Below are 23,824 nucleotides of genomic sequence, written 5' to 3'. Positions count from 1 at the left end.
ACGTACTTCAGACACTTCCTACTTGCATTTTTTAACATAATTGACACGATCGAGCATTATAAAACTTAATCTGGGCAATGTTTGCACTTGCAGCCGATGACTGCATTTCCTGTGCGTCTATATGGCAGCGCTGAGTAGCAGTGTGTGGAAACGAAAGACAGGGACGGACGTAAAGCAATCAGTACGAATAAGAAAGTATGCAGGGCCTCTGGTAGCTCAGTTGGTAGAGCGGTGGACTGTAGTGGAAGATTCACAGTTATCCATAGGTCGCTGGTTCAAATCCGGCCCAGAGGACTGTTTTTCTAATCTCAGGAGCAAAGAGGCTCCAGAGCATGCCCACTCGGTCAGAACCTCCCTATGTTTTAAACCTATTTTAAAGGAAATTCATTTGCTCAGCTTCTAGTAGCTAGTTGATAATCATGGGATTCTTAGCCTTCGTAGGATAATGATATTTCTTCGAATTATAGTAAAATTGCTTGCTCTTACAGGCATTACTCGTTTAATGTGCTATATAGGTCACATAGTCGCACCAATATTCAGCCGTTTCATAGACATCTCGTTTTTAATACAAACGTAGAAACTACACCCCTGAGCCTATCGCTGTTACTTCCTCGGCGAGAAACGCTTATTACAGAAAATTTAGACTAAACGAAGGTTCCACCGAGATTCGAACTCGGATCGCTGGATTCAGAGTCCAGAGTGCTAACCGTTACACCATGGAACCAGACAGGAGAATGGGACTCGTAAATACACTTAGCAGTGTTCTGACGTACTTCAGACACTTCCTACTTGCATTTTTTAACATAATTGACACGATCGAGCATTATAAAACTTAATCTGGGCAATGTTTGCACTTGCAGCCGATGACTGCATTTCCTGTGCGTCTATATGGCAGCGCTGAGTAGCAGTGTGTGGAAACGAAAGACAGGGACGGACGTAAAGCAATCAGTACGAATAAGAAAGTATGCAGGGCCTCTGGTAGCTCAGTTGGTAGAGCGGTGGACTGTAGTGGAAGATTCACAGTTATCCATAGGTCGCTGGTTCAAATCCGGCCCAGAGGACTGTTTTTCTAATCTCAGGAGCAAAGAGGCTCCAGAGCATGCCCACTCGGTCAGAACCTCCCTATGTTTTAAACCTATTTTAAAGGAAATTCATTTGCTCAGCTTCTAGTAGCTAGTTGATAATCATGGGATTCTTAGCCTTCGTAGGATAATGATATTTCTTCGAATTATAGTAAAATTGCTTGCTCTTACAGGCATTACTCGTTTAATGTGCTATATAGGTCACATAGTCGCACCAATATTCAGCCGTTTCATAGACATCTCGTTTTTAATACAAACGTAGAAACTACACCCCTGAGCCTATCGCTGTTACTTCCTCGGCGAGAAACGCTTATTACAGAAAATTTAGACTAAACGAAGGTTCCACCGAGATTCGAACTCGGATCGCTGGATTCAGAGTCCAGAGTGCTAACCGTTACACCATGGAACCAGACAGGAGAATGGGACTCGTAAATACACTTAGCAGTGTTCTGACGTACTTCAGACACTTCCTACTTGCATTTTTTAACATAATTGACACGATCGAGCATTATAAAACTTAATCTGGGCAATGTTTGCACTTGCAGCCGATGACTGCATTTCCTGTGCGTCTATATGGCAGCGCTGAGTAGCAGTGTGTGGAAACGAAAGACAGGGACGGACGTAAAGCAATCAGTACGAATAAGAAAGTATGCAGGGCCTCTGGTAGCTCAGTTGGTAGAGCGGTGGACTGTAGTGGAAGATTCACAGTTATCCATAGGTCGCTGGTTCAAATCCGGCCCAGAGGACTGTTTTTCTAATCTCAGGAGCAAAGAGGCTCCAGAGCATGCCCACTCGGTCAGAACCTCCCTATGTTTTAAACCTATTTTAAAGGAAATTCATTTGCTCAGCTTCTAGTAGGTAGTTGATAATCATGGGATTCTTAGCCTTCGTAGGATAATGATATTTCTTCGAATTATAGTAAAATTGCTTGCTCTTACAGGCATTACTCGTTTAATGTGCTATATAGGTCACATAGTCGCACCAATATTCAGCCGTTTCATAGACATCTCGTTTTTAATACAAACGTAGAAACTACACCCCTGAGCCTATCGCTGTTACTTCCTCGGCGAGAAACGCTTATTACAGAAAATTTAGACTAAACGAAGGTTCCACCGAGATTCGAACTCGGATCGCTGGATTCAGAGTCCAGAGTGCTAACCGTTACACCATGGAACCAGACAGGAGAATGGGACTCGTAAATACACTTAGCAGTGTTCTGACGTACTTCAGACACTTCCTACTTGCATTTTTTAACATAATTGACACGATCGAGCATTATAAAACTTAATCTGGGCAATGTTTGCACTTGCAGCCGATGACTGCATTTCCTGTGCGTCTATATGGCAGCGCTGAGTAGCAGTGTGTGGAAACGAAAGACAGGGACGGACGTAAAGCAATCAGTACGAATAAGAAAGTATGCAGGGCCTCTGGTAGCTCAGTTGGTAGAGCGGTGGACTGTAGTGGAAGATTCACAGTTATCCATAGGTCGCTGGTTCAAATCCGGCCCAGAGGACTGTTTTTCTAATCTCAGGAGCAAAGAGGCTCCAGAGCATGCCCACTCGGTCAGAACCTCCCTATGTTTTAAACCTATTTTAAAGGAAATTCATTTGCTCAGCTTCTAGTAGGTAGTTGATAATCATGGGATTCTTAGCCTTCGTAGGATAATGATATTTCTTCGAATTATAGTAAAATTGCTTGCTCTTACAGGCATTACTCGTTTAATGTGCTATATAGGTCACATAGTCGCACCAATATTCAGCCGTTTCATAGACATCTCGTTTTTAATACAAACGTAGAAACTACACCCCTGAGCCTATCGCTGTTACTTCCTCGGCGAGAAACGCTTATTACAGAAAATTTAGACTAAACGAAGGTTCCACCGAGATTCGAACTCGGATCGCTGGATTCAGAGTCCAGAGTGCTAACCGTTACACCATGGAACCAGACAGGAGAATGGGACTCGTAAATACACTTAGCAGTGTTCTGACGTACTTCAGACACTTCCTACTTGCATTTTTTAACATAATTGACACGATCGAGCATTATAAAACTTAATCTGGGCAATGTTTGCACTTGCAGCCGATGACTGCATTTCCTGTGCGTCTATATGGCAGCGCTGAGTAGCAGTGTGTGGAAACGAAAGACAGGGACGGACGTAAAGCAATCAGTACGAATAAGAAAGTATGCAGGGCCTCTGGTAGCTCAGTTGGCAGTTCCGCTTTAGACGCCGTGCAGTGTGGACGTGCCTAGTCTTCCGCTCCGCCGTAGCGTTACGTATAGTGGACTATCGTTTTTGTTTACGTGTTGTGTTGCAACTTCTGTGAGTGTTTCTCCGTCGTTGTTTCGTACCTTGTGTTACTTTCTGTCCTTATTTCAGTGTTTTTTGTGTAGCGGTTTCGACCGCATATTTTGAAAATGTCGTCCCAGGTTATTCCTCGTCAGGCTACAGTTAGTTTTGCTTTTGACAAGTCAACCCGCCATGTGCAACCTAGTTCTCTTGAGATTCATGATTGGTTGGTAGATACCTTTGGTGTTCATTCGGATCAGGTGCACACTGCTTATTTTGATACCGAACTGTATGTTTTCTTTGTTAAGTTTATGGACCCACTTCAGGTTGATAAAATTCTTTCTAAATATGGTCATCAAGTTCTCTTTCGGCATCGGGATGATTCTGTAAGTACCGTGCTGCTTTCCAATGCTTCCATCACGTATACCAATGTTCGTGTTTACAACCTTCCACCGGAGGTGGATAATGTCTATCTTAAGGAGGGTCTACAGAAGTATGGTGATGTAAAGAGCATTCGCCTTGAACGCTGGTCAAGCCAACATCGCCTGCAATGTTACAGTGGTATTCGTTCAGTCGAAATGCACGTTAAGCAGAATATTCCATCTCACCTGCAGATCGGTGGATATCGTGTCCATGTAACATATAGTGGTCAGGTGGGCACCTGTTTTTTGTGCAATGAAAGTGGTCACGTGCGTACCGACTGTCCGCGGAGAGTTTTTGTTTTAAAAAATTCTCTCGAACAGCGTCGCAAGTTAACGGTCGCTGACCTCGTTGCAGGTGGTTCTGCTCTTGGTGTAGCACAGTCCAGTGGTAGTAGCGCCCCTCCACAGGTTTTGCGCACCCCTGATACAGAATTTCCTCCTTTGCGTGCTAAATCTGATGTTGTTCCGTCTGTCCCTCAGGTGGGTGTGCCACTTTTGAATAATAAGAGGCGTCGCCCACACGATGGAAATAGTACGGATGAGGATCTCCCTGAGATGCCCCAGTCCGAGCGACCGGCATCCTCCGAGCCACTGTGTACTGTAGCTGCTCCCTGCCCTCCTGAGGTAGCGGTTCCGGTGGCGGCTGCTGGCGCCCCTCCGGCCTCCGACGCAGCTTCTCTCGAGTCGGGTCGTCGGTCGGGCCTGTTGGCGCCGTCTTCCGAACCGACTTCGATGTCACAACAAGTGGAGCCGCGACAACTTCCTGCTTCGCTGCCCCATACCTCTGCCAGCGGAGCTGCTCCGCTTCCTTCCAACTCTGCGGCCTCGGACCTTCCTGCTCACGTTTCGCCTCCGTGCAGTCCATGTTTGCCGGAAGTTAGTGCAGGTGTTGACCATTCCGTTTTGTCGGATGTTCCCCCCGCGACCCCGGATCCCGCATGTGGACCGGCGCGGGTGGTGTCGGATACAGAACTTGACCCTCCTACGTCACCGGCGGCTGAAGTTTCCTTGCCCGTCAGCCGACGCAAGTTACGCGTTCAGCCGAACGTTAATGCTGTTCGTAAAAAACCGAAACGTAAGGGATCCGCGGAACGGGGTAGCAGTCCCCCTCCCTCGGATGCCTCTGTCACCCCTGCTATGGACTGTGACGCTGGTGCGTCGGTGTAGGTGATTTGTTTTCTCGCTTTTCTCTCTATGGTTCAAGCATACACCTTTCTTACCTTAAATCTTAACCGTATTGAGTCCGACGTTCGCATTGCCTCTTTGCGGCAGTTTATTTACGACGCCTGTGCGGACGTAGTGTTCTTGCAGGAAGTGTTGTTTTCTGATCTCTCTCTACCTGGATTTCAAACTGTTTTTAATGTCGCGCCGGAATATTCAACAGGAACTGCTCTTTTCTTTCGAGAGGGCATTCCTATTACTGACATTGAATTCCTTGACTCTGGCCGTGGGATTGGTTGTCGTCTTTTTGATCTCCGCCTCGTTGTTTTGTATGCCCCCTCTGGTTCGGGTCACACTGTGGCTCGCTCGCGCTTTTATAAAGAAGAGCTTATTTATCTTTTGCGCCAGAGTCCTCGGAGTCTCCTGCTCGGAGGCGATTTTAATTGTGTTTTACGCCCTGAAGACCAGTCCCCCAATTTTAATTATTGCCGTGATTTACATGACTTAGTTCGTACGATGCATCTGCGTGATGTTTGGGAACACAAATATCCAACCCTGGTGAAATATACGTTTTTTACCGCGTCCTCATGCAGTAGACTCGACAGATTCTATTTATCTGATTTTTTATGTGATAAAATTCTTTCTGTCGATGTTATTCCTACTAGTTTTTCTGACCATTGTGCTTTTACTGCAACTGTAAATCTTAGTCACCAACCTGCAAAACTTTATCGTTCCCAGTGGATGTTAAATGTTTCCCACCTTGCCGACAGTGCTATAGATGATGTTATAAGTGCCGTGTGGGAGCAATGTCTTCGCTCTGTTCCGCGTTACCCCTCCTTGCTGGTTTGGTGGACTGCGTTTGCCAAGCCCAAGATTCGTCAGACTTTGATTTTTTACTGTGCTGCAAGGGCGCGTGATTTTAAGAACACGTATGAATATTACTACTCTGTCCTGCGTGAACTATATGACGCGGCGGGTACCTCTCCTCTGCGGATCCATGATGTTCGTCGTATTAAAGCCAAGCTCTTGAGCCTTAAACGACGACAGATGGATGGTCTGCGAGTTAAGTCGAAACCTCACTCTCTTGTTGAAGGTGAGCTGACATCCTTGTACCACCTGCTAAGGCATCAGACTCGTCGTCGTCGCTCCTTCATCTCTTCTCTTACGGTGGATGATGGGCGACAGCTTATTGCACAGGAGGAAATGGTTCGTGCTCTTCACCAATATTACACTAGTCTATATTCTGCCGATGATTCTGGTGAGTCTCTTTCGGAAGATGTCTTTGGGGATCTAACTGCGACGATCGCGCCTGACGCGAACGGCGAATTTCTCCGGGAGTTCCAGGTAGATGAGGTTTTCGATTTTATTGCTCGCTCTCCGTCCAGTAAATCGCCGGGTCCAGACGGCCTGCCTAAAGAATTTTATCTCCGTTTTTGGCCTCTTTTGGGTGGCATTTTTACGCAGATTTTAAATGAGATTGTCAGGGGGATGGATGTGCCTGCCGATTTTAAAGTAGGGAAAATTGTTTTAATTCCGAAGTCTTCTGGTCGTTTATCTGCTGCCAATCTTCGTCCGCTCACATTGCTGAATTTTGACTACAAGACAGCTGCTAGAGCGCTCAATAGCCGGTTGTCCTCTCTGCTTCGGGGTGTGATTGGTGCACATCAATGTTGTTTTCATGATAGATCTATTCTGACACCAGTAGCCGAATATCGGGATGTTGTCTCGGTTGCGGCGGTTACAAACGTACATTGTGCCTTTGCCTTCCTTGATTTTCATAAGGCTTTTGATCACGTCAGTCATGTGTTTTTAGATCGTGTTTTAGGTACAATAGGTTTTAACGCTTCATCACGTGGTGTTCTTGGCAATTTGTATAGGGGAATAACAGCTCGGGTGTCAGTCAATGGGCAGCTGACGCCGCCCATTGCTATCCGCCGCGGAGTGCCTCAGGGTAGTCCGCTCTCTATGTCTTTATTCGTATTGTCCCTGGAACCGCTGCTTCGGACTATTGCTCTCAAGCTTCAGGGTATGTCCCTCTCTGGTGGGAAGCTCTCGGTTAAGGCATATGCGGATGATGTCGTTGTTCTCCTCCGTCAACGTGATGATATCCCGTTGTTGAAAGGGGCAGTTGATGCATACTGTCATGTCTCTGGAGCGCGTCTCAATCAGGGTAAATGTAAGTTCCTTGATATTCGAGGATTTCGCGATGCTGACGTCCCTTGGGCCACTGTTGTCGATCGCCATACGTCCTTGGGGATTATCATTGATCGGTGTCCTCTAAAAATGGCGGCTCTCAATTGGAAATCGGTCACCGAGAAGATACAGGGGGCTCTGATGGTCCATGAGCAGCGCTCTGCTACCATTTTGCAAAAAGTCAGAATTTTAGACACCTACGTTCTATGTAAAGCTTATTATGTTGCTCAGCTGTTCCCACTTCCCATGATGGTGGCGAAAAGGTTGCGCCAATTGTCTAGCAGGTTTATATGGAAGGGCCATCTATTCAAGTTACGTTACGAGGTAATGACGAAACCGCGTATCTCCGGAGGCTTGGGCCTCTCTGACATTACTCGCAAGGCGTCTGCTTTGTACGTCCGCCGAACGACTCTTATTGTTACGCAAGAAGTGACTTCAATTACATCCAGGCTTTTTACTGTTGTGCGTCCGGCGAGCCTTGCTCCACCTGTCGATGTCGGACGCCTAAATTTTAAGTTGAAACACATTCGGGAATTTTACATTGCGGTGAGTTATCTCGGTGACGTCTTCTTGCGGCGACCGGTGCCAACGACCAAGGGCTTGATTGCCCGCTGGGAGGGGCTGGCCGGTCCCAATCCAATAGAACTGGCGTCTCCATCTGTGTCCTGGAGGAACGTCTGGAAGAATGTTAGTCTGCCGATCCACTCTATGGCCGTGGCGTCCACGTGGTATAGGGTAATAAATAATTTGGTTCCCACCAATGTACGACTGCACCGTATTGGTCTTTCTGACACGGACACCTGTACTCGGTGTGGTCTCGTGGATACCCTTGAACATCGATTCACCTGCTGTGGGCACCTTGCTAATTGGCGTTGGCTCAGGAAACAACTTGCCTTTGTCACTAGGTCTGCTGAAGCCGCTTATACTATTGACATCATCGTCCGGCCCGATTCTTCCTTTTTTCCGCGAACGAAGCTCCATACCGTCATGTGGTTGATTGGCCATTTCGTACATTTTGTCAACAGTTGTCATGAAGAGGATGGACACCTAGCGTTTCGGCAGTACATGCTTACTGCTTACTGGCAGCGCTTGCGATTGCCAGGCCTCCGAGATGATTTTGCCAATATGCTTAGCCTGACATTTGAAAGAGAGGGTGTTGGCTAAGGTCACCTGTGTGAGCCATTTTCTTTTATACTGTTTCTGGATTTGCCGCCTTTATGTATGTTTCTTCTCTACACGAGGACTGAAGTTTTCGTGTTTCTTTTTTTAAATCTTTATTTCACAAAGCAGTCTACATTATATAGTCATGTTTTAGGATTTTAATTTCAGTAGTGTACTTCTTTTGAAGTGGCTGTGTTGTGGATGTTCCTTAATAATTTTTTTTTCAATAGATATATTTGTTAGAGGAATAATAATTACGCTTTCACTTGCTCATAATGAGCTGAGACTGAATTGCAGGCATTTAAAAAAAAAACAAAAAAGTTGGTCAAAAAAAAAAAAAAAAAGTTGGTAGAGCGGTGGACTGTAGTGGAAGATTCACAGTTATCCATAGGTCGCTGGTTCAAATCCGGCCCAGAGGACTGTTTTTCTAATCTCAGGAGCAAAGAGGCTCCAGAGCATGCCCACTCGGTCAGAACCTCCCTATGTTTTAAACCTATTTTAAAGGAAATTCATTTGCTCAGCTTCTAGTAGCTAGTTGATAATCATGGGATTCTTAGCCTTCGTAGGATAATGATATTTCTTCGAATTATAGTAAAATTGCTTGCTCTTACAGGCATTACTCGTTTAATGTGCTATATAGGTCACATAGTCGCACCAATATTCAGCCGTTTCATAGACATCTCGTTTTTAATACAAACGTAGAAACTACACCCCTGAGCCTATCGCTGTTACTTCCTCGGCGAGAAACGCTTATTACAGAAAATTTAGACTAAACGAAGGTTCCACCGAGATTCGAACTCGGATCGCTGGATTCATAGTCCAGAGTGCTAACCGTTACACCATGGAACCAGACAGGAGAATGGGACTCGTAAATACACTTAGCAGTGTTCTGACGTACTTCAGACACTTCCTACTTGCATTTTTTAACATAATTGACACGATCGAGCATTATAAAACTTAATCTGGGCAATGTTTGCACTTGCAGCCGATGACTGCATTTCCTGTGCGTCTATATGGCAGCGCTGAGTAGCAGTGTGTGGAAACGAAAGACAGGGACGGACGTAAAGCAATCAGTACGAATAAGAAAGTATGGAGGGCCTCTGGTAGCTCAGTTGGTAGAGCGGTGGACTGTAGTGGAAGATTCACAGTTATCCATAGGTCGCTGGTTCAAATCCGGCCCAGAGGACTGTTTTTCTAATCTCAGGAGCAAAGAGGCTCCAGAGCATGCCCACTCGGTCAGAACCTCCCTATGTTTTAAACCTATTTTAAAGGAAATTCATTTGCTCAGCTTCTAGTAGCTAGTTGATAATCATGGGATTCTTAGCCTTCGTAGGATAATGATATTTCTTCGAATTATAGTAAAATTGCTTGCTCTTACAGGCATTACTCGTTTAATGTGCTATATAGGTCACATAGTCGCACCAATATTCAGCCGTTTCATAGACATCTCGTTTTTAATACAAACGTAGAAACTACACCCCTGAGCCTATCGCTGTTACTTCCTCGGCGAGAAACGCTTATCACAGAAAATTTAGACTAAACGAAGGTTCCACCGAGATTCGAACTCGGATCGCTGGATTCAGAGTCCAGAGTGCTAACCGTTACACCATGGAACCAGACAGGAGAATGGGACTCGTAAATACACTTAGCAGTGTTCTGACGTACTTCAGACACTTCCTACTTGCATTTTTTAACATAATTGACACGATCGAGCATTATAAAACTTAATCTGGGCAATGTTTGCACTTGCAGCCGATGACTGCATTTCCTGTGCGTCTATATGGCAGCGCTGAGTAGCAGTGTGTGGAAACGAAAGACAGGGACGGACGTAAAGCAATCAGTACGAATAAGAAAGTATGCAGGGCCTCTGGTAGCTCAGTTGGTAGAGCGGTGGACTGTAGTGGAAGATTCACAGTTATCCATAGGTCGCTGGTTCAAATCCGGCCCAGAGGACTGTTTTTCTAATCTCAGGAGCAAAGAGGCTCCAGAGCATGCCCACTCGGTCAGAACCTCCCTATGTTTTAAACCTATTTTAAAGGAAATTCATTTGCTCAGCTTCTAGTAGCTAGTTGATAATCATGGGATTCTTAGCCTTCGTAGGATAATGATATTTCTTCGAATTATAGTAAAATTGCTTGCTCTTACAGGCATTACTCGTTTAATGTGCTATATAGGTCACATAGTCGCACCAATATTCAGCCGTTTCATAGACATCTCGTTTTTAATACAAACGTAGAAACTACACCCCTGAGCCTATCGCTGTTACTTCCTCGGCGAGAAACGCTTATTACAGAAAATTTAGACTAAACGAAGGTTCCACCGAGATTCGAACTCGGATCGCTGGATTCAGAGTCCAGAGTGCTAACCGTTACACCATGGAACCAGACAGGAGAATGGGACTCGTAAATACACTTAGCAGTGTTCTGACGTACTTCAGACACTTCCTACTTGCATTTTTTAACATAATTGACACGATCGAGCATTATAAAACTTAATCTGGGCAATGTTTGCACTTGCAGCCGATGACTGCATTTCCTGTGCGTCTATATGGCAGCGCTGAGTAGCAGTGTGTGGAAACGAAAGACAGGGACGGACGTAAAGCAATCAGTACGAATAAGAAAGTATGCAGGGCCTCTGGTAGCTCAGTTGGTAGAGCGGTGGACTGTAGTGGAAGATTCGCAGTTATCCATAGGTCGCTGGTTCAAATGCGGCCCAGAGGACTGTTTTTCTAATCTCAGGAGCAAAGAGGCTCCAGAGCATGCCCACTCGGTCAGAACCTCCCTATGTTTTAAACCTATTTTAAAGGAAATTCATTTGCTCAGCTTCTAGTAGCTAGTTGATAATCATGGGATTCTTAGCCTTCGTAGGATAATGATATTTCTTCGAATTATAGTAAAATTGCTTGCTCTTACAGGCATTACTCGTTTAATGTGCTATATAGGTCACATAGTCGCACCAATATTCAGCCGTTTCATAGACATCTCGTTTTTAATACAAACGTAGAAACTACACCCCTGAGCCTATCGCTGTTACTTCCTCGGCGAGAAACGCTTATTACAGAAAATTTAGACTAAACGAAGGTTCCACCGAGATTCGAACTCGGATCGCTGGATTCAGAGTCCAGAGTGCTAACCGTTACACCATGGAACCAGATAGGAGAATGGGACTCGTAAATACACTTAGCAGTGTTCTGACGTACTTCAGACACTTCCTACTTGCATTTTTTAACATAATTGACACGATCGAGCATTATAAAACTTAATCTGGGCAATGTTTGCACTTGCAGCCGATGACTGCATTTCCTGTGCGTCTATATGGCAGCGCTGAGTAGCAGTGTGTGGAAACGAAAGACAGGGACGGACGTAAAGCAATCAGTACGAATAAGAAAGTATGCAGGGCCTCTGGTAGCTCAGTTGGTAGAGCGGTGGACTGTAGTGGAAGATTCACAGTTATCCATAGGTCGCTGGTTCAAATCCGGCCCAGAGGACTGTTTTTCTAATCTCAGGAGCAAAGAGGCTCCAGAGCATGCCCACTCGGTCAGAACCTCCCTATGTTTTAAACCTATTTTAAAGGAAATTCATTTGCTCAGCTTCTAGTAGCTAGTTGATAATCATGGGATTCTTAGCCTTCGTAGGATAATGATATTTCTTCGAATTATAGTAAAATTGCTTGCTCTTACAGGCATTATTCGTTTAATGTGCTATATAGGTCACATAGTCGCACCAATATTCAGCCGTTTCATAGACATCTCGTTTTTAATACAAACGTAGAAACTACACCCCTGAGCCTATCGCTGTTACTTCCTCGGCGAGAAACGCTTATTACAGAAAATTTAGACTAAACGAAGGTTCCACCGAGATTCGAACTCGGATCGCTGGATTCAGAGTCCAGAGTGCTAACCGTTACACCATGGAACCAGACAGGAGAATGGGACTCGTAAATACACTTAGCAGTGTTCTGACGTACTTCAGACACTTCCTACTTGCATTTTTTAACATAATTGACACGATCGAGCATTATAAAACTTAATCTGGGCAATGTTTGCACTTGCAGCCGATGACTGCATTTCCTGTGCGTCTATATGGCAGCGCTGAGTAGCAGTGTGTGGAAACGAAAGACAGGGACGGACGTAAAGCAATCAGTACGAATAAGAAAGTATGCAGGGCCTCTGGTAGCTCAGTTGGTAGAGCGGTGGACTGTAGTGGAAGATTCACAGTTATCCATAGGTCGCTGGTTCAAATCCGGCCCAGAGGACTGTTTTTCTAATCTCAGGAGCAAAGAGGCTCCAGAGCATGCCCACTCGGTCAGAACCTCCCTATGTTTTAAACCTATTTTAAAGGAAATTCATTTGCTCAGCTTCTAGTAGCTAGTTGATAATCATGGGATTCTTAGCCTTCGTAGGATAATGATATTTCTTCGAATTATAGTAAAATTGCTTGCTCTTACAGGCATTACTCGTTTAATGTGCTATATAGGTCACATAGTCGCACCAATATTCAGCCGTTTCATAGACATCTCGTTTTTAATACAAACGTAGAAACTACACCCCTGAGCCTATCGCTGTTACTTCCTCGGCGAGAAACGCTTATTACAGAAAATTTAGACTAAACGAAGGTTCCACCGAGATTCGAACTCGGATCGCTGGATTCAGAGTCCAGAGTGCTAACCGTTACACCATGGAACCAGACAGGAGAATGGGACTCGTAAATACACTTAGCAGTGTTCTGACGTACTTCAGACACTTCCTACTTGCATTTTTTAACATAATTGACACGATCGAGCATTATAACACTTAATCTGGGCAATGTTTGCACTTGCAGCCGATGACTGCATTTCCTGTGCGTCTATATGGCAGCGCTGAGTAGCAGTGTGTGGAAACGAAAGACAGGGACGGACGTAAAGCAATCAGTACGAATAAGAAAGTATGCAGGGCCTCTGGTAGCTCAGTTGGTAGAGCGGTGGACTGTAGTGGAAGATTCACAGTTATCCATAGGTCGCTGGTTCAAATCCGGCCCAGAGGACTGTTTTTCTAATCTCAGGAGCAAAGAGGCTCCAGAGCATGCCCACTCGGTCAGAACCTCCCTATGTTTTAAACCTATTTTAAAGGAAATTCGTTTGCTCAGCTTCTAGTAGCTAGTTGATAATCATGGGATTCTTAGCCTTCGTAGGATAATGATATTTCTTCGAATTATAGTAAAATTGCTTGCTCTTACAGGCATTACTCGTTTAATGTGCTATATAGGTCACATAGTCGCACCAATATTCAGCCGTTTCATAGACATCTCGTTTTTAATACAAACGTAGAAACTACACCCCTGAGCCTATCGCTGTTACTTCCTCGGCGAGAAACGCTTATTACAGAAAATTTAGACTAAACGAAGGTTCCACCGAGATTCGAACTCGGATCGCTGGATTCAGAGTCCAGAGTGCTAACCGTTACACCATGGAACCAGACAGGAGAATGGGACTCGTAAATACACTTAGCAGTGTTCTGACGTACTTCAGACACTTCCTACTTGCATTTTTTAACATAATTGACACGATCGAGCATTATAAAACTTAATCTGGGCAATGTTTGCACTTGCAGCCGATGACTGCATTTCCTGTGCGTCTATATGGCAGCGCTGAGTAGCAGTGTGTGGAAACGAAAGACAGGGACGGACGTAAAGCAATCAGTACGAATAAGAAAGTATGCAGGGCCTCTGGTAGCTCAGTTGGTAGAGCGGTGGACTGTAGTGGAAGATTCACAGTTATCCATAGGTCGCTGGTTCAAATCCGGCCCAGAGGACTGTTTTTCTAATCTCAGGAGCAAAGAGGCTCCAGAGCATGCCCACTCGGTCAGAACCTCCCTATGTTTTAAACCTATTTTAAAGGAAATTCATTTGCTCAGCTTCTAGTAGCTAGTTGATAATCATGGGATTCTTAGCCTTCGTAGGATAATGATATTTCTTCGAATTATAGTAAAATTGCTTGCTCTTACAGGCATTACTCGTTTAATGTGCTATATAGGTCACATAGTCGCACCAATATTCAGCCGTTTCATAGACATCTCGTTTTTAATACAAACGTAGAAACTACACCCCTGAGCCTATCGCTGTTACTTCCTCGGCGAGAAACGCTTATTACAGAAAATTTAGACTAAACGAAGGTTCCACCGAGATTCGAACTCGGATCGCTGGATTCAGAGTCCAGAGTGCTAACCGTTACACCATGGAACCAGACAGGAGAATGGGACTCGTAAATACACTTAGCAGTGTTCTGACGTACTTCAGACACTTCCTACTTGCATTTTTTAACATAATTGACACGATCGAGCATTATAAAACTTAATCTGGGCAATGTTTGCACTTGCAGCCGATGACTGCATTTCCTGTGCGTCTATATGGCAGCGCTGAGTAGCAGTGTGTGGAAACGAAAGACAGGGACGGACGTAAAGCAATCAGTACGAATAAGAAAGTGTGCAGGGCCTCTGGTAGCTCAGTTGGTAGAGCGTTGGACTGTAGTGGAAGATTCACAGTTATCCATAGGTCGCTGGTTCAAATCCGGCCCAGAGGACTGTTTTTCTAATCTCAGGAGCAAAGAGGCTCCAGAGCATGCCCACTCGGTCAGAACCTCCCTATGTTTTAAACCTATTTTAAAGGAAATTCATTTGCTCAGCTTCTAGTAGCTAGTTGATAATCATGGGATTCTTAGCCTTCGTAGGATAATGATATTTCTTCGAATTATAGTAAAATTGCTTGCTCTTACAGGCATTACTCGTTTAATGTGCTATATAGGTCACATAGTCGCACCAATATTCAGCCGTTTCATAGACATCTCGTTTTTAATACAAACGTAGAAACTACACCCCTGAGCCTATCGCTGTTACTTCCTCGGCGAGAAACGCTTATTACAGAAAATTTAGACTAAACGAAGGTTCCACCGAGATTCGAACTCGGATCGCTGGATTCAGAGTCCAGAGTGCTAACCGTTACACCATGGAACCAGACAGGAGAATGGGACTCGTAAATACACTTAGCAGTGTTCTGACGTACTTCAGACACTTCCTACTTGCATTTTTTAACATAATTGACACGATCGAGCATTATAAAACTTAATCTGGGCAATGTTTGCACTTGCAGCCGATGACTGCATTTCCTGTGCGTCTATATGGCAGCGCTGAGTAGCAGTGTGTGGAAACGAAAGACAGGGACGGACGTAAAGCAATCAGTACGAATAAGAAAGTATGCAGGGCCTCTGGTAGCTCAACTGAGTCGCGCCTGAGACACCGTGCTGATCGGACGTATTAAGTGCTCCGCTCCGACACGTGTTTACAAGTCGTGATTACAACTTAACTTTCTCTTTGACCGTGACGTGTTCTGATTTTGTGTATATTTATCTCGAGTTTGATTTTCGTTTTTGTGTTATTCTAGCGGTTCAACCGCTAGCTATTGTTTGCAATGTCCAGGTTATTTCCGCGAAAGTGTACTCTCCGTTTTGATTTCGACAAGTCTACCCGTTATGTGCAGCCTAGTTCCTTGGAAATACATGATTGTATTGTGGATGTTATTGGGATTACCTCTGATCAAGTGCACACTGCGTATTATGATACCGAGCAATATTGTTTCTTTGTAAAATTGCTGAATCCTGTGTTACTGGAAAAGATTATGACGACACACGGAGGGAGAGCTGTTTTTCGGCACCGGGACGAGTCTGTAAGTACTGTGCTCATTTCCAATGCCGACGTAGAGTATACCAATGTGCGTATCTTTCACTTACCCCCTGAAGTGGAAAATTGTTATCTGAAGGAGGTTCTGTCTAAATTCGGGGATATCAAGCAGATTCGAAACGAACGGTGGTCGAACCAGCACAGGTTACAGTGTTACAGTGGCGTCCGATCTGTAGAAATGCATATAAAGCAGAATATACCGTCCCATATTACCGTTTGTGACTATAGGGCTCACGTTACTTACAGTGGCCAACCTCCCACATGCCATATCTGTAATGAAAGTGGTCACTTGCGTCAGGACTGCCCCAGGCGAATGTTTGTGCTAAAGAATTCGCTGCAGCAGCGTAAACGGCTTACGTTGGCAGATGTAGTGGCCGATAAACCTATGATAGAGCGTGAGGTCCCTAGTTCTGACGTACCTTCGGAAGAGCTAAAAGAAATTCGCCCTGAAGAGTTTCCGGCTCTGGTTAGGAGAGATAATGGTGCTAAGCCACCGGCGAGAGTCGATGCCACGACTAATAAGAGGCGTCGAACTTGTGAAAGCCGTGACTCTGATGATGACACATTCAGTACGCACGAGACCGCGGAACCGGACGCCCGGGGAACCGCTTCGGACGCCAAAGTTATAACCGGTTCAGCGATTGTGGCCGATTCTTCTCCCGCAAATTCAAGCGCCGATACTTCCGTAGATGCCGTTCAGTCACCACAGGCTCATGTCTCAGAACTTCCGCAAAAGCACACTCAGGAAGGCCAGCAAGTAGGTGTGGCGCACGTGTCTGCTGGAAGTACACACATAGAGGCTCGCTGTGATGATATACAAACAATGTCTCCAAGCGCGGAAGGTACACAACACGTGGCAGCCGCTCCGGCCCTGGCCTCAGAACAACACGAATGTCAACAACTCCGCGACGGTATACAAACACAGCAGCCCGGGACTGTCAGTGACAACAAACAGCTTCGGGCAGCGAGTATTGCCAAACAAGCTGATAGTGACAGTGGTGGCTCAGCTGATCGCTCGCCAGAGGGTTCGGCGCATCCGTTCCCGGCGCAAGATTTGTCAGGAGAGAAGCTTGACATCACCCAAGACCCTCCCACGCCTCCGACTGCAGCGGTGCTACACAGTGTCCGTCACAGGATCCGAGTGCCGCCCAATGTTAATGCTGTTCGGAAAAAGAGTAAAAACAAAGACGCAAGAGAACAACTCAGTGACGTTCCAGACACGAATTCCGCGGCCGCTACTAAGATGGAATGGCATGAAGATGTGGACAATTAAAAGCAGTTGATCCCTCTTTCTCTCAGACGTCCTCTTATTATGTCACAGGCCTATACGATCACGACCCTCAATATTAATAAAATCAGATCAGAAGTGAAACTGAATGCATTAAAACAATATCTGTATGAGTCAGGCACTGATATAGCACTTTTGCAGGAGGTGTCCATGCCACTTTTTACTCTTCCTGGGTTTGTCGGAATTACGAATTTTTCCCCAGAAACGACCGTGGGGACCGCAATCTTAATTAGAGAAGGGATTCCAGTTACTGAGATTGACAAATTGGAATCGGGTAGAGGGGTGGGGATCACCGTTTACGGCGTCACCATCATCAACTTGTACGCACCTTCTGGCAATACCTATAGAGCAGAACGAGCTACATTTTTTCGGGAACATATACTTTATTTATTTAGGAAAAATCCCCGACACCTTATCATTGGTGGTGATTTTAATTGTGTCTTATCCCGGAAAGATCAGTCCCCAAATTTTAATTATTCGTCTGAATTAAAGCGCCTAGTGACCGGCCTCAAACTTAAAGATGCGTGGGAAATTCGGTACCCGACGTTGGTACGCTTCACTCACATCGTCGCGAATTCCTGTAGCAGAATCGACAGGATTTATGTTTCCGACGTTTTCGAGAATGATTTATTAAAAGTAGAGACGATCCCCTCCAGTTTCTCCGATCACAGTGGTGTCATCGCGTGCCTGAAATTACTTCCACAACCCACACGATGGTATAAAAATCAATGGAACCTGAATGTGTCTTTGTTAACGGATGTTGAGCTGGAGGAGGGGGTGCGTCGAGCTTGGGAGCAGTGCTTGCGCGCTACTAACAAATTTCGTAGCACTATAGAGTGGTGGACTCTGCTGGCAAAGCCGAAACTGCGAAATGTCATCATGTACTTCGGGATTGAAAGGGCGGCGGAGATAAAAAAGACGATGGAATTTTATTACACAATCTTACGGGACCTGTATGATCGTGCAGACGCGACGACCACCAGAATCGACGACATTCGGAAAATAAAGGCAAAATTAATCAGTCTGAAGAGGATGCAACTGGACGGCCTTAAGATAAAATCTAAAGTGACGTCGGTCAGAGATGATGAAGCAGCCGCTCTGTACCACCTCGTCAAACATACAAAGAACAGGAGGCGGACTTTTATTGATGCCCTGAAACTCGAGGATGGAAGAACGATTGACACTCAGCGAGAGATTGTCAACGCTCTGCACGACTATTTTGTCAACACCTACGCATCAGCGGCTCTACACGACGACTGCTCTGATGGACTGTTTAGCGCCTTTTCATCTACCGTAACAAGGGAAGAAAATGACTCCATCTCGCTAGCCTTCAGTAATAAAGATGTTTTGGAGGTTGTCTGCAGTTCGCCACTTAAGAAATCCCCTGGCCCTGATGGCTTACCAGTTGAATTTTACAAGCACTATTGGCACATCATCGGGGACAAAATTACTCAAGTCGTGAACGAAGTCTTGCAAGGAACGTCTGTCCCACTCGTCTTTAAGGAATGTAAAATTGTGCTTCTCCCTAAAAACAGAGGTACTAAAACTATCACCAATTTCCGACCCATATCGTTATTAAACTCTGATTATAAGATCGTGGCTCGCGCAATTAACGTGAGACTCATGCCACTCACTGCTAAAATCATTGGCCACCAGCAGACATGTGCCTTTAGACGAACAATTCTGCAAACGGCTGCTTTTTACAGAGATGTCATTGCTTTAACGAACGCTAGTAATATGAAATGTGGGCTGATTTTTCTCGATTTTTTTAAAGCTTTTGATCTCGTAAATCACGCGTACCTCCTCGAGACTATGCAAAGATTGGGTTTCTCTCGGAACACGATTGACGTGATTAAAAACGTGGCCATGGGAATCACGGCAAAACTTTCTGTCAACTCACAACTGACGCGACCAATACAAATCAACAGAGGGGTTCCACAAGGGAGCCCCTTGTCCATGTTGCTTTTTGTACTCTCCCTTGAACCTCTGTTACAACAGTTGCAGACGAAACTCACTGGGATTACAATTTCTGGGGTAAAAAGTGTAATCGGAGCCTATGCCGACGATGTGGGTGTGGTGATTCGCAATGTCGATGATGTCACCGTATTAGCGGCTGAACTTCGGAAATACTGTCTGGCGTCAGGGGCGCAGTTAAATGAACAAAAAAGCAAATTTCTGAACCTCTGTGGCCTCCAGCATTTGCGTGTTGATTATGCTACACAAGTCAGCGTACACAAGGCTCTGGGGATCATGTTGACGGCGTCCTCTCTAAAGATGATAGCGGCTAACTGGCGGGATGTAGCACGTAAAATAAATGGTGCCCTAATTGATAATTACCATCGTAGCCTCAACCAATTTGATCGTATTCAACTTATCAACGCCTGTATTTTATCAAAGGCGTATTACATGGCGCAGCTTCTGCCGCTCCCTGCAGTAATTGCTAGAAATATTATGTCGAAGATAACAAATTTTATTTGGCGCGGGGAAATTTTTCGCGTATCTGCCAAAACTGCAACACTCCACCCCCTAAACGGAGGGATGGGCTTAGTCGACGTCAAGAAAAAGGCAGCAGCTCTCTATGTTACACGGACGGTCTCTATCATTAACAATTACCCATCGAGCATTACGGCGCAATTATTCACTGCCGTCAGGCCGCAGAGTCTTGACCCCCCGCTGAACATTCAGACCATCAGTTACAAGCTCAAACACATCCGAGATTATTACTTTGCACGCAGCTACATCGGTCAAGAACTCTTACATTCTCGACATTTAGCGGCTCCAGCAATATTGGCATACTGGCGACAACACGAAGGACCGAATCCAATTGTTACGAAGTACAGTGGCGTCAACTGGGATATAGTATGGCGTAATGTCAGCTCCAGTGTCCTTACTTCAGCCTCTCGAACTGCATGGTACAAGGCAATCAATGATGTGATTGGCACCAATGAGAGGCTACATAAAATCGGACTCAGTGATACAACTCTCTGCCATAGCTGTCAACTGGTGGATACAGTTCTGCACCGTTATACCTGCGGCGAACGTGCACGAAATTGGGGCTGGCTGAGAGAAAAAATAGCCATTGTTACCAGGACTACACCCGCCAACATCCCTTCAACTATGTTGTCTCGACCCGACGTGCGATTTTATCCACCGGCGAAAAATAACGTAGTTATGTGGTTGCTGGGCAACTATTCCAGCTATGTTTTTAATAAACTTGGTGGTGACGATCCCTTGGAATTCAAGATGTTTATGGAAATCGAATTCGCGAAAACCTGCAGCTATCCCAATCATGGCAACATTTTCGGCAATATGCTTAAAATAATATTTAATAGAATGGGTATAGGGTAAGATATATGCGTCTAAAGGGGTGGGCCCAGGCCGCGGGACTCCAGTAGTGCCGCGAAGAGGCCCCACTGCTTCTGTCTCGTGTCCTGCCTCCCACACCCCCCTAACTACCACCACTCACAGACTCCACTCCAGTACACCGGAAACTGAGAACAATTCTTGTGTTAGCCTCGGAGCAATTTTTTTCTAATTTTCACCAGAAGCTATGAGAGACCAGCAAAGAAGACTGTTTTAGTTTGTTGATTTTTCTAAAAAATAAAACAAAAAAGTGGTTAAGGCGTAGAAAAAAAAAAGTGGTTAAGGCGTCTGACTAAAAAAAAAAAAAAAAAAAAAAAAAAGCTCAGTGGCAGAGCGCTGGTTATCATTAAAAAAAAAAAAAAAAAGCAGCACGTCCACACTGCACGGCGTCTAAAGCGGAACTGCACCATGGAACCAGACAGGAGAATGGGACTCGTAAATACACTTAGCAGTGTTCTGACGTACTTCAGACACTTCCTACTTGCATTTTTTAACATAATTGACACGATCGAGCATTATAAAACTTAATCTGGGCAATGTTTGCACTTGCAGCCGATGACTGCATTTCCTGGGCGTCTATATGGCAGCGCTGAGTAGCAGTGTGTGGAAACGAAAGACAGGGACGGACGTAAAGCAATCAGTACGAATAAGAAAGTATGCAGGGCCTCTGGTAGCTCAGTTGGTAGAGCGGTGGACTGTAGTGGAAGATTCACAGTTATCCATAGGTCGCTGGTTCAAATCCGGCCCAGAGGACTGTTTTTCTAATCTCAGGAGCAAAGAGGCTCCAGAGCATGCCCACTCGGTCAGAACCTCCCTATGTTTTAAACCTATTTTAAAGGAAATTCATTTGCTCAGCTTCTAGTAGCTAGTTGATAATCATGGGATTCTTAGCCTTCGTAGGATAATGATATTTCTTCGAATTATAGTAAAATTGCTTGCTCTTACAGGCATTACTCGTTTAATGTGCTATATAGGTCACATAGTCGCACCAATATTCAGCCGTTTCATAGACATCTCGTTTTTAATACAAACGTAGAAACTACACCCCTGAGCCTATCGCTGTTACTTCCTCGGCGAGAAACGCTTATTACAGAAAATTTAGACTAAACGAAGGTTCCACCGAGATTCGAACTCGGATCGCTGGATTCAGAGTCCAGAGTGCTAACCGTTACACCATGGAACCAGACAGGAGAATGGGACTCGTAAATACACTTAGCAGTGTTCTGACGTACTTCAGACACTTCCTACTTGCATTTTTTAACATAATTGACACGATCGAGCATTATAAAACTTAATCTGGGCAATGTTTGCACTTGCAGCCGATGACTGCATTTCCTGTGCGTCTATATGGCAGCGCTGAGTAGCAGTGTGTGGAAACGAAAGACAGGGACGGACGTAAAGCAATCAGTACGAATAAGAAAGTATGCAGGGCCTCTGGTAGCTCAGTTGGTAGAGCGGTGGACTGTAGTGGAAGATTCACAGTTATCCATAGGTCGCTGGTTCAAATCCGGCCCAGAGGACTGTTTTTCTAATCTCAGGAGCAAAGAGGCTCCAGAGCATGCCCACTCGGTCAGAACCTCCCTATGTTTTAAACCTATTTTAAAGGAAATTCATTTGCTCAGCTTCTAGTAGCTAGTTGATAATCATGGGATTCTTAGCCTTCGTAGGATAATGATATTTCTTCGAATTATAGTAAAATTGCTTGCTCTTACAGGCATTACTCGTTTAATGTGCTATATAGGTCACATAGTCGCACCAATATTCAGCCGTTTCATAGACATCTCGTTTTTAATACAAACGTAGAAACTACACCCCTGAGCCTATCGCTGTTACTTCCTCGGCGAGAAACGCTTATTACAGAAAATTTAGACTAAACGAAGGTTCCACCGAGATTCGAACTCGGATCGCTGGATTCAGAGTCCAGAGTGCTAACCGTTACACCATGGAACCAGACAGGAGAATGGGACTCGTAAATACACTTAGCAGTGTTCTGACGTACTTCAGACACTTCCTACTTGCATTTTTTAACATAATTGACACGATCGAGCATTATAAAACTTAATCTGGGCAATGTTTGCACTTGCAGCCGATGACTGCATTTCCTGTGCGTCTATATGGCAGCGCTGAGTAGCAGTGTGTGGAAACGAAAGACAGGGACGGACGTAAAGCAATCAGTACGAATAAGAAAGTATGCAGGGCCTCTGGTAGCTCAGTTGGTAGAGCGGTGGACTGTAGTGGAAGATTCACAGTTATCCATAGGTCGCTGGTTCAAATCCGGCCCAGAGGACTGTTTTTCTAATCTCAGGAGCAAAGAGGCTCCAGAGCATGCCCACTCGGTCAGAACCTCCCTATGTTTTAAACCTATTTTAAAGGAAATTCATTTGCTCAGCTTCTAGTAGCTAGTTGATAATCATGGGATTCTTAGCCTTCGTAGGATAATGATATTTCTTCGAATTATAGTAAAATTGCTTGCTCTTACAGGCATTACTCGTTTAATGTGCTATATAGGTCACATAGTCGCACCAATATTCAGCCGTTTCATAGACATCTCGTTTTTAATACAAACGTAGAAACTACACCCCTGAGCCTATCGCTGTTACTTCCTCGGCGAGAAACGCTTATTACAGAAAATTTAGACTAAACGAAGGTTCCACCGAGATTCGAACTCGGATCGCTGGATTCAGAGTCCAGAGTGCTAACCGTTACACCATGGAACCAGACAGGAGAATGGGACTCGTAAATACACTTAGCAGTGTTCTGACGTACTTCAGACACTTCCTACTTGCATTTTTTAACATAATTGACACGATCGAGCATTATAAAACTTAATCTGGGCAATGTTTGCACTTGCAGCCGATGACTGCATTTCCTGTGCGTCTATATGGCAGCGCTGAGTAGCAGTGTGTGGAAACGAAAGACAGGGACGGACGTAAAGCAATCAGTACGAATAAGAAAGTATGCAAGGACTCTGGTAGCTCAGTTGGTAGAGCGGTGGACTGTAGTGGAAGATTCACAGTTATCCATAGGTCGCTATTTCAAATCCGGCGCAGAGGACTGTTTTTCTAATCTCAGGAGCAAAGAGGCTCCAGAGCATGCCCACTCGGTCAGAACCTCCCTATGTTTTAAACCTATTTTAAAGGAAATTCATTTGCTCAGCTT

The 23,824-nt window shown here is 45.0% G+C and overlaps 31 non-coding genes across 31 annotated transcripts; 15 read left to right on the top strand and 16 right to left on the bottom strand.

The window, feature by feature from the left end:
* Window positions 1-205: 205 nt before the first annotated feature.
* Window positions 206-294, top strand: Trnay-gua. Its single transcript is given in 2 exon segments — window positions 206-242; window positions 259-294. It is a non-coding gene; the product is annotated as a tRNA-Tyr (tRNA).
* Window positions 295-652: 358 nt separating this feature from the next.
* Window positions 653-724, bottom strand: Trnaq-cug. The gene has a single exon. It is a non-coding gene; the product is annotated as a tRNA-Gln (tRNA).
* A 248-nt stretch (window positions 725-972) lies between these two features.
* Window positions 973-1,061, top strand: Trnay-gua. The gene is given in 2 exon segments: window positions 973-1,009; window positions 1,026-1,061. It is a non-coding gene; the product is annotated as a tRNA-Tyr (tRNA).
* A 358-nt stretch (window positions 1,062-1,419) lies between these two features.
* Trnaq-cug lies at window positions 1,420-1,491 on the bottom strand. The gene has a single exon. It is a non-coding gene; the product is annotated as a tRNA-Gln (tRNA).
* Window positions 1,492-1,739: 248 nt separating this feature from the next.
* Trnay-gua lies at window positions 1,740-1,828 on the top strand. The gene is given in 2 exon segments: window positions 1,740-1,776; window positions 1,793-1,828. It is a non-coding gene; the product is annotated as a tRNA-Tyr (tRNA).
* A 358-nt stretch (window positions 1,829-2,186) lies between these two features.
* Trnaq-cug lies at window positions 2,187-2,258 on the bottom strand. Its single transcript has one exon. It is a non-coding gene; the product is annotated as a tRNA-Gln (tRNA).
* A 248-nt stretch (window positions 2,259-2,506) lies between these two features.
* Trnay-gua lies at window positions 2,507-2,595 on the top strand. The gene is given in 2 exon segments: window positions 2,507-2,543; window positions 2,560-2,595. It is a non-coding gene; the product is annotated as a tRNA-Tyr (tRNA).
* A 358-nt stretch (window positions 2,596-2,953) lies between these two features.
* On the bottom strand, window positions 2,954-3,025 carry Trnaq-cug. The gene has a single exon. It is a non-coding gene; the product is annotated as a tRNA-Gln (tRNA).
* Window positions 3,026-9,083: 6,058 nt separating this feature from the next.
* Trnah-aug lies at window positions 9,084-9,155 on the bottom strand. The gene has a single exon. It is a non-coding gene; the product is annotated as a tRNA-His (tRNA).
* Window positions 9,156-9,403: 248 nt separating this feature from the next.
* Trnay-gua lies at window positions 9,404-9,492 on the top strand. Its single transcript is given in 2 exon segments — window positions 9,404-9,440; window positions 9,457-9,492. It is a non-coding gene; the product is annotated as a tRNA-Tyr (tRNA).
* Window positions 9,493-9,850: 358 nt separating this feature from the next.
* Window positions 9,851-9,922, bottom strand: Trnaq-cug. Its single transcript has one exon. It is a non-coding gene; the product is annotated as a tRNA-Gln (tRNA).
* A 248-nt stretch (window positions 9,923-10,170) lies between these two features.
* On the top strand, window positions 10,171-10,259 carry Trnay-gua. Its single transcript is given in 2 exon segments — window positions 10,171-10,207; window positions 10,224-10,259. It is a non-coding gene; the product is annotated as a tRNA-Tyr (tRNA).
* Window positions 10,260-10,617: 358 nt separating this feature from the next.
* On the bottom strand, window positions 10,618-10,689 carry Trnaq-cug. Its single transcript has one exon. It is a non-coding gene; the product is annotated as a tRNA-Gln (tRNA).
* Window positions 10,690-10,937: 248 nt separating this feature from the next.
* On the top strand, window positions 10,938-11,026 carry Trnay-gua. Its single transcript is given in 2 exon segments — window positions 10,938-10,974; window positions 10,991-11,026. It is a non-coding gene; the product is annotated as a tRNA-Tyr (tRNA).
* Window positions 11,027-11,384: 358 nt separating this feature from the next.
* Trnaq-cug lies at window positions 11,385-11,456 on the bottom strand. Its single transcript has one exon. It is a non-coding gene; the product is annotated as a tRNA-Gln (tRNA).
* Window positions 11,457-11,704: 248 nt separating this feature from the next.
* Trnay-gua lies at window positions 11,705-11,793 on the top strand. The gene is given in 2 exon segments: window positions 11,705-11,741; window positions 11,758-11,793. It is a non-coding gene; the product is annotated as a tRNA-Tyr (tRNA).
* Window positions 11,794-12,151: 358 nt separating this feature from the next.
* On the bottom strand, window positions 12,152-12,223 carry Trnaq-cug. The gene has a single exon. It is a non-coding gene; the product is annotated as a tRNA-Gln (tRNA).
* A 248-nt stretch (window positions 12,224-12,471) lies between these two features.
* Trnay-gua lies at window positions 12,472-12,560 on the top strand. Its single transcript is given in 2 exon segments — window positions 12,472-12,508; window positions 12,525-12,560. It is a non-coding gene; the product is annotated as a tRNA-Tyr (tRNA).
* Window positions 12,561-12,918: 358 nt separating this feature from the next.
* Window positions 12,919-12,990, bottom strand: Trnaq-cug. The gene has a single exon. It is a non-coding gene; the product is annotated as a tRNA-Gln (tRNA).
* A 248-nt stretch (window positions 12,991-13,238) lies between these two features.
* Trnay-gua lies at window positions 13,239-13,327 on the top strand. Its single transcript is given in 2 exon segments — window positions 13,239-13,275; window positions 13,292-13,327. It is a non-coding gene; the product is annotated as a tRNA-Tyr (tRNA).
* Window positions 13,328-13,685: 358 nt separating this feature from the next.
* Trnaq-cug lies at window positions 13,686-13,757 on the bottom strand. The gene has a single exon. It is a non-coding gene; the product is annotated as a tRNA-Gln (tRNA).
* Window positions 13,758-14,005: 248 nt separating this feature from the next.
* Window positions 14,006-14,094, top strand: Trnay-gua. Its single transcript is given in 2 exon segments — window positions 14,006-14,042; window positions 14,059-14,094. It is a non-coding gene; the product is annotated as a tRNA-Tyr (tRNA).
* Window positions 14,095-14,452: 358 nt separating this feature from the next.
* Window positions 14,453-14,524, bottom strand: Trnaq-cug. The gene has a single exon. It is a non-coding gene; the product is annotated as a tRNA-Gln (tRNA).
* Window positions 14,525-14,772: 248 nt separating this feature from the next.
* On the top strand, window positions 14,773-14,861 carry Trnay-gua. The gene is given in 2 exon segments: window positions 14,773-14,809; window positions 14,826-14,861. It is a non-coding gene; the product is annotated as a tRNA-Tyr (tRNA).
* Window positions 14,862-15,219: 358 nt separating this feature from the next.
* On the bottom strand, window positions 15,220-15,291 carry Trnaq-cug. Its single transcript has one exon. It is a non-coding gene; the product is annotated as a tRNA-Gln (tRNA).
* Window positions 15,292-21,329: 6,038 nt separating this feature from the next.
* On the top strand, window positions 21,330-21,418 carry Trnay-gua. The gene is given in 2 exon segments: window positions 21,330-21,366; window positions 21,383-21,418. It is a non-coding gene; the product is annotated as a tRNA-Tyr (tRNA).
* A 358-nt stretch (window positions 21,419-21,776) lies between these two features.
* Trnaq-cug lies at window positions 21,777-21,848 on the bottom strand. The gene has a single exon. It is a non-coding gene; the product is annotated as a tRNA-Gln (tRNA).
* Window positions 21,849-22,096: 248 nt separating this feature from the next.
* Window positions 22,097-22,185, top strand: Trnay-gua. Its single transcript is given in 2 exon segments — window positions 22,097-22,133; window positions 22,150-22,185. It is a non-coding gene; the product is annotated as a tRNA-Tyr (tRNA).
* Window positions 22,186-22,543: 358 nt separating this feature from the next.
* On the bottom strand, window positions 22,544-22,615 carry Trnaq-cug. Its single transcript has one exon. It is a non-coding gene; the product is annotated as a tRNA-Gln (tRNA).
* Window positions 22,616-22,863: 248 nt separating this feature from the next.
* Window positions 22,864-22,952, top strand: Trnay-gua. The gene is given in 2 exon segments: window positions 22,864-22,900; window positions 22,917-22,952. It is a non-coding gene; the product is annotated as a tRNA-Tyr (tRNA).
* A 358-nt stretch (window positions 22,953-23,310) lies between these two features.
* Window positions 23,311-23,382, bottom strand: Trnaq-cug. The gene has a single exon. It is a non-coding gene; the product is annotated as a tRNA-Gln (tRNA).
* Between the last annotated feature and the right edge of the window lie 442 nt (window positions 23,383-23,824).

The sequence above is a fragment of the Schistocerca piceifrons genome, chromosome 2 (genome assembly GCF_021461385.2).
Source record: "Schistocerca piceifrons isolate TAMUIC-IGC-003096 chromosome 2, iqSchPice1.1, whole genome shotgun sequence".
NCBI classification, from domain to species: Eukaryota; Metazoa; Arthropoda; class Insecta; order Orthoptera; family Acrididae; genus Schistocerca; species Schistocerca piceifrons.
The sequence above is the reverse complement of the archived record's forward strand: the minus strand, read 5'-3'. Positions and strand labels throughout refer to the sequence as shown.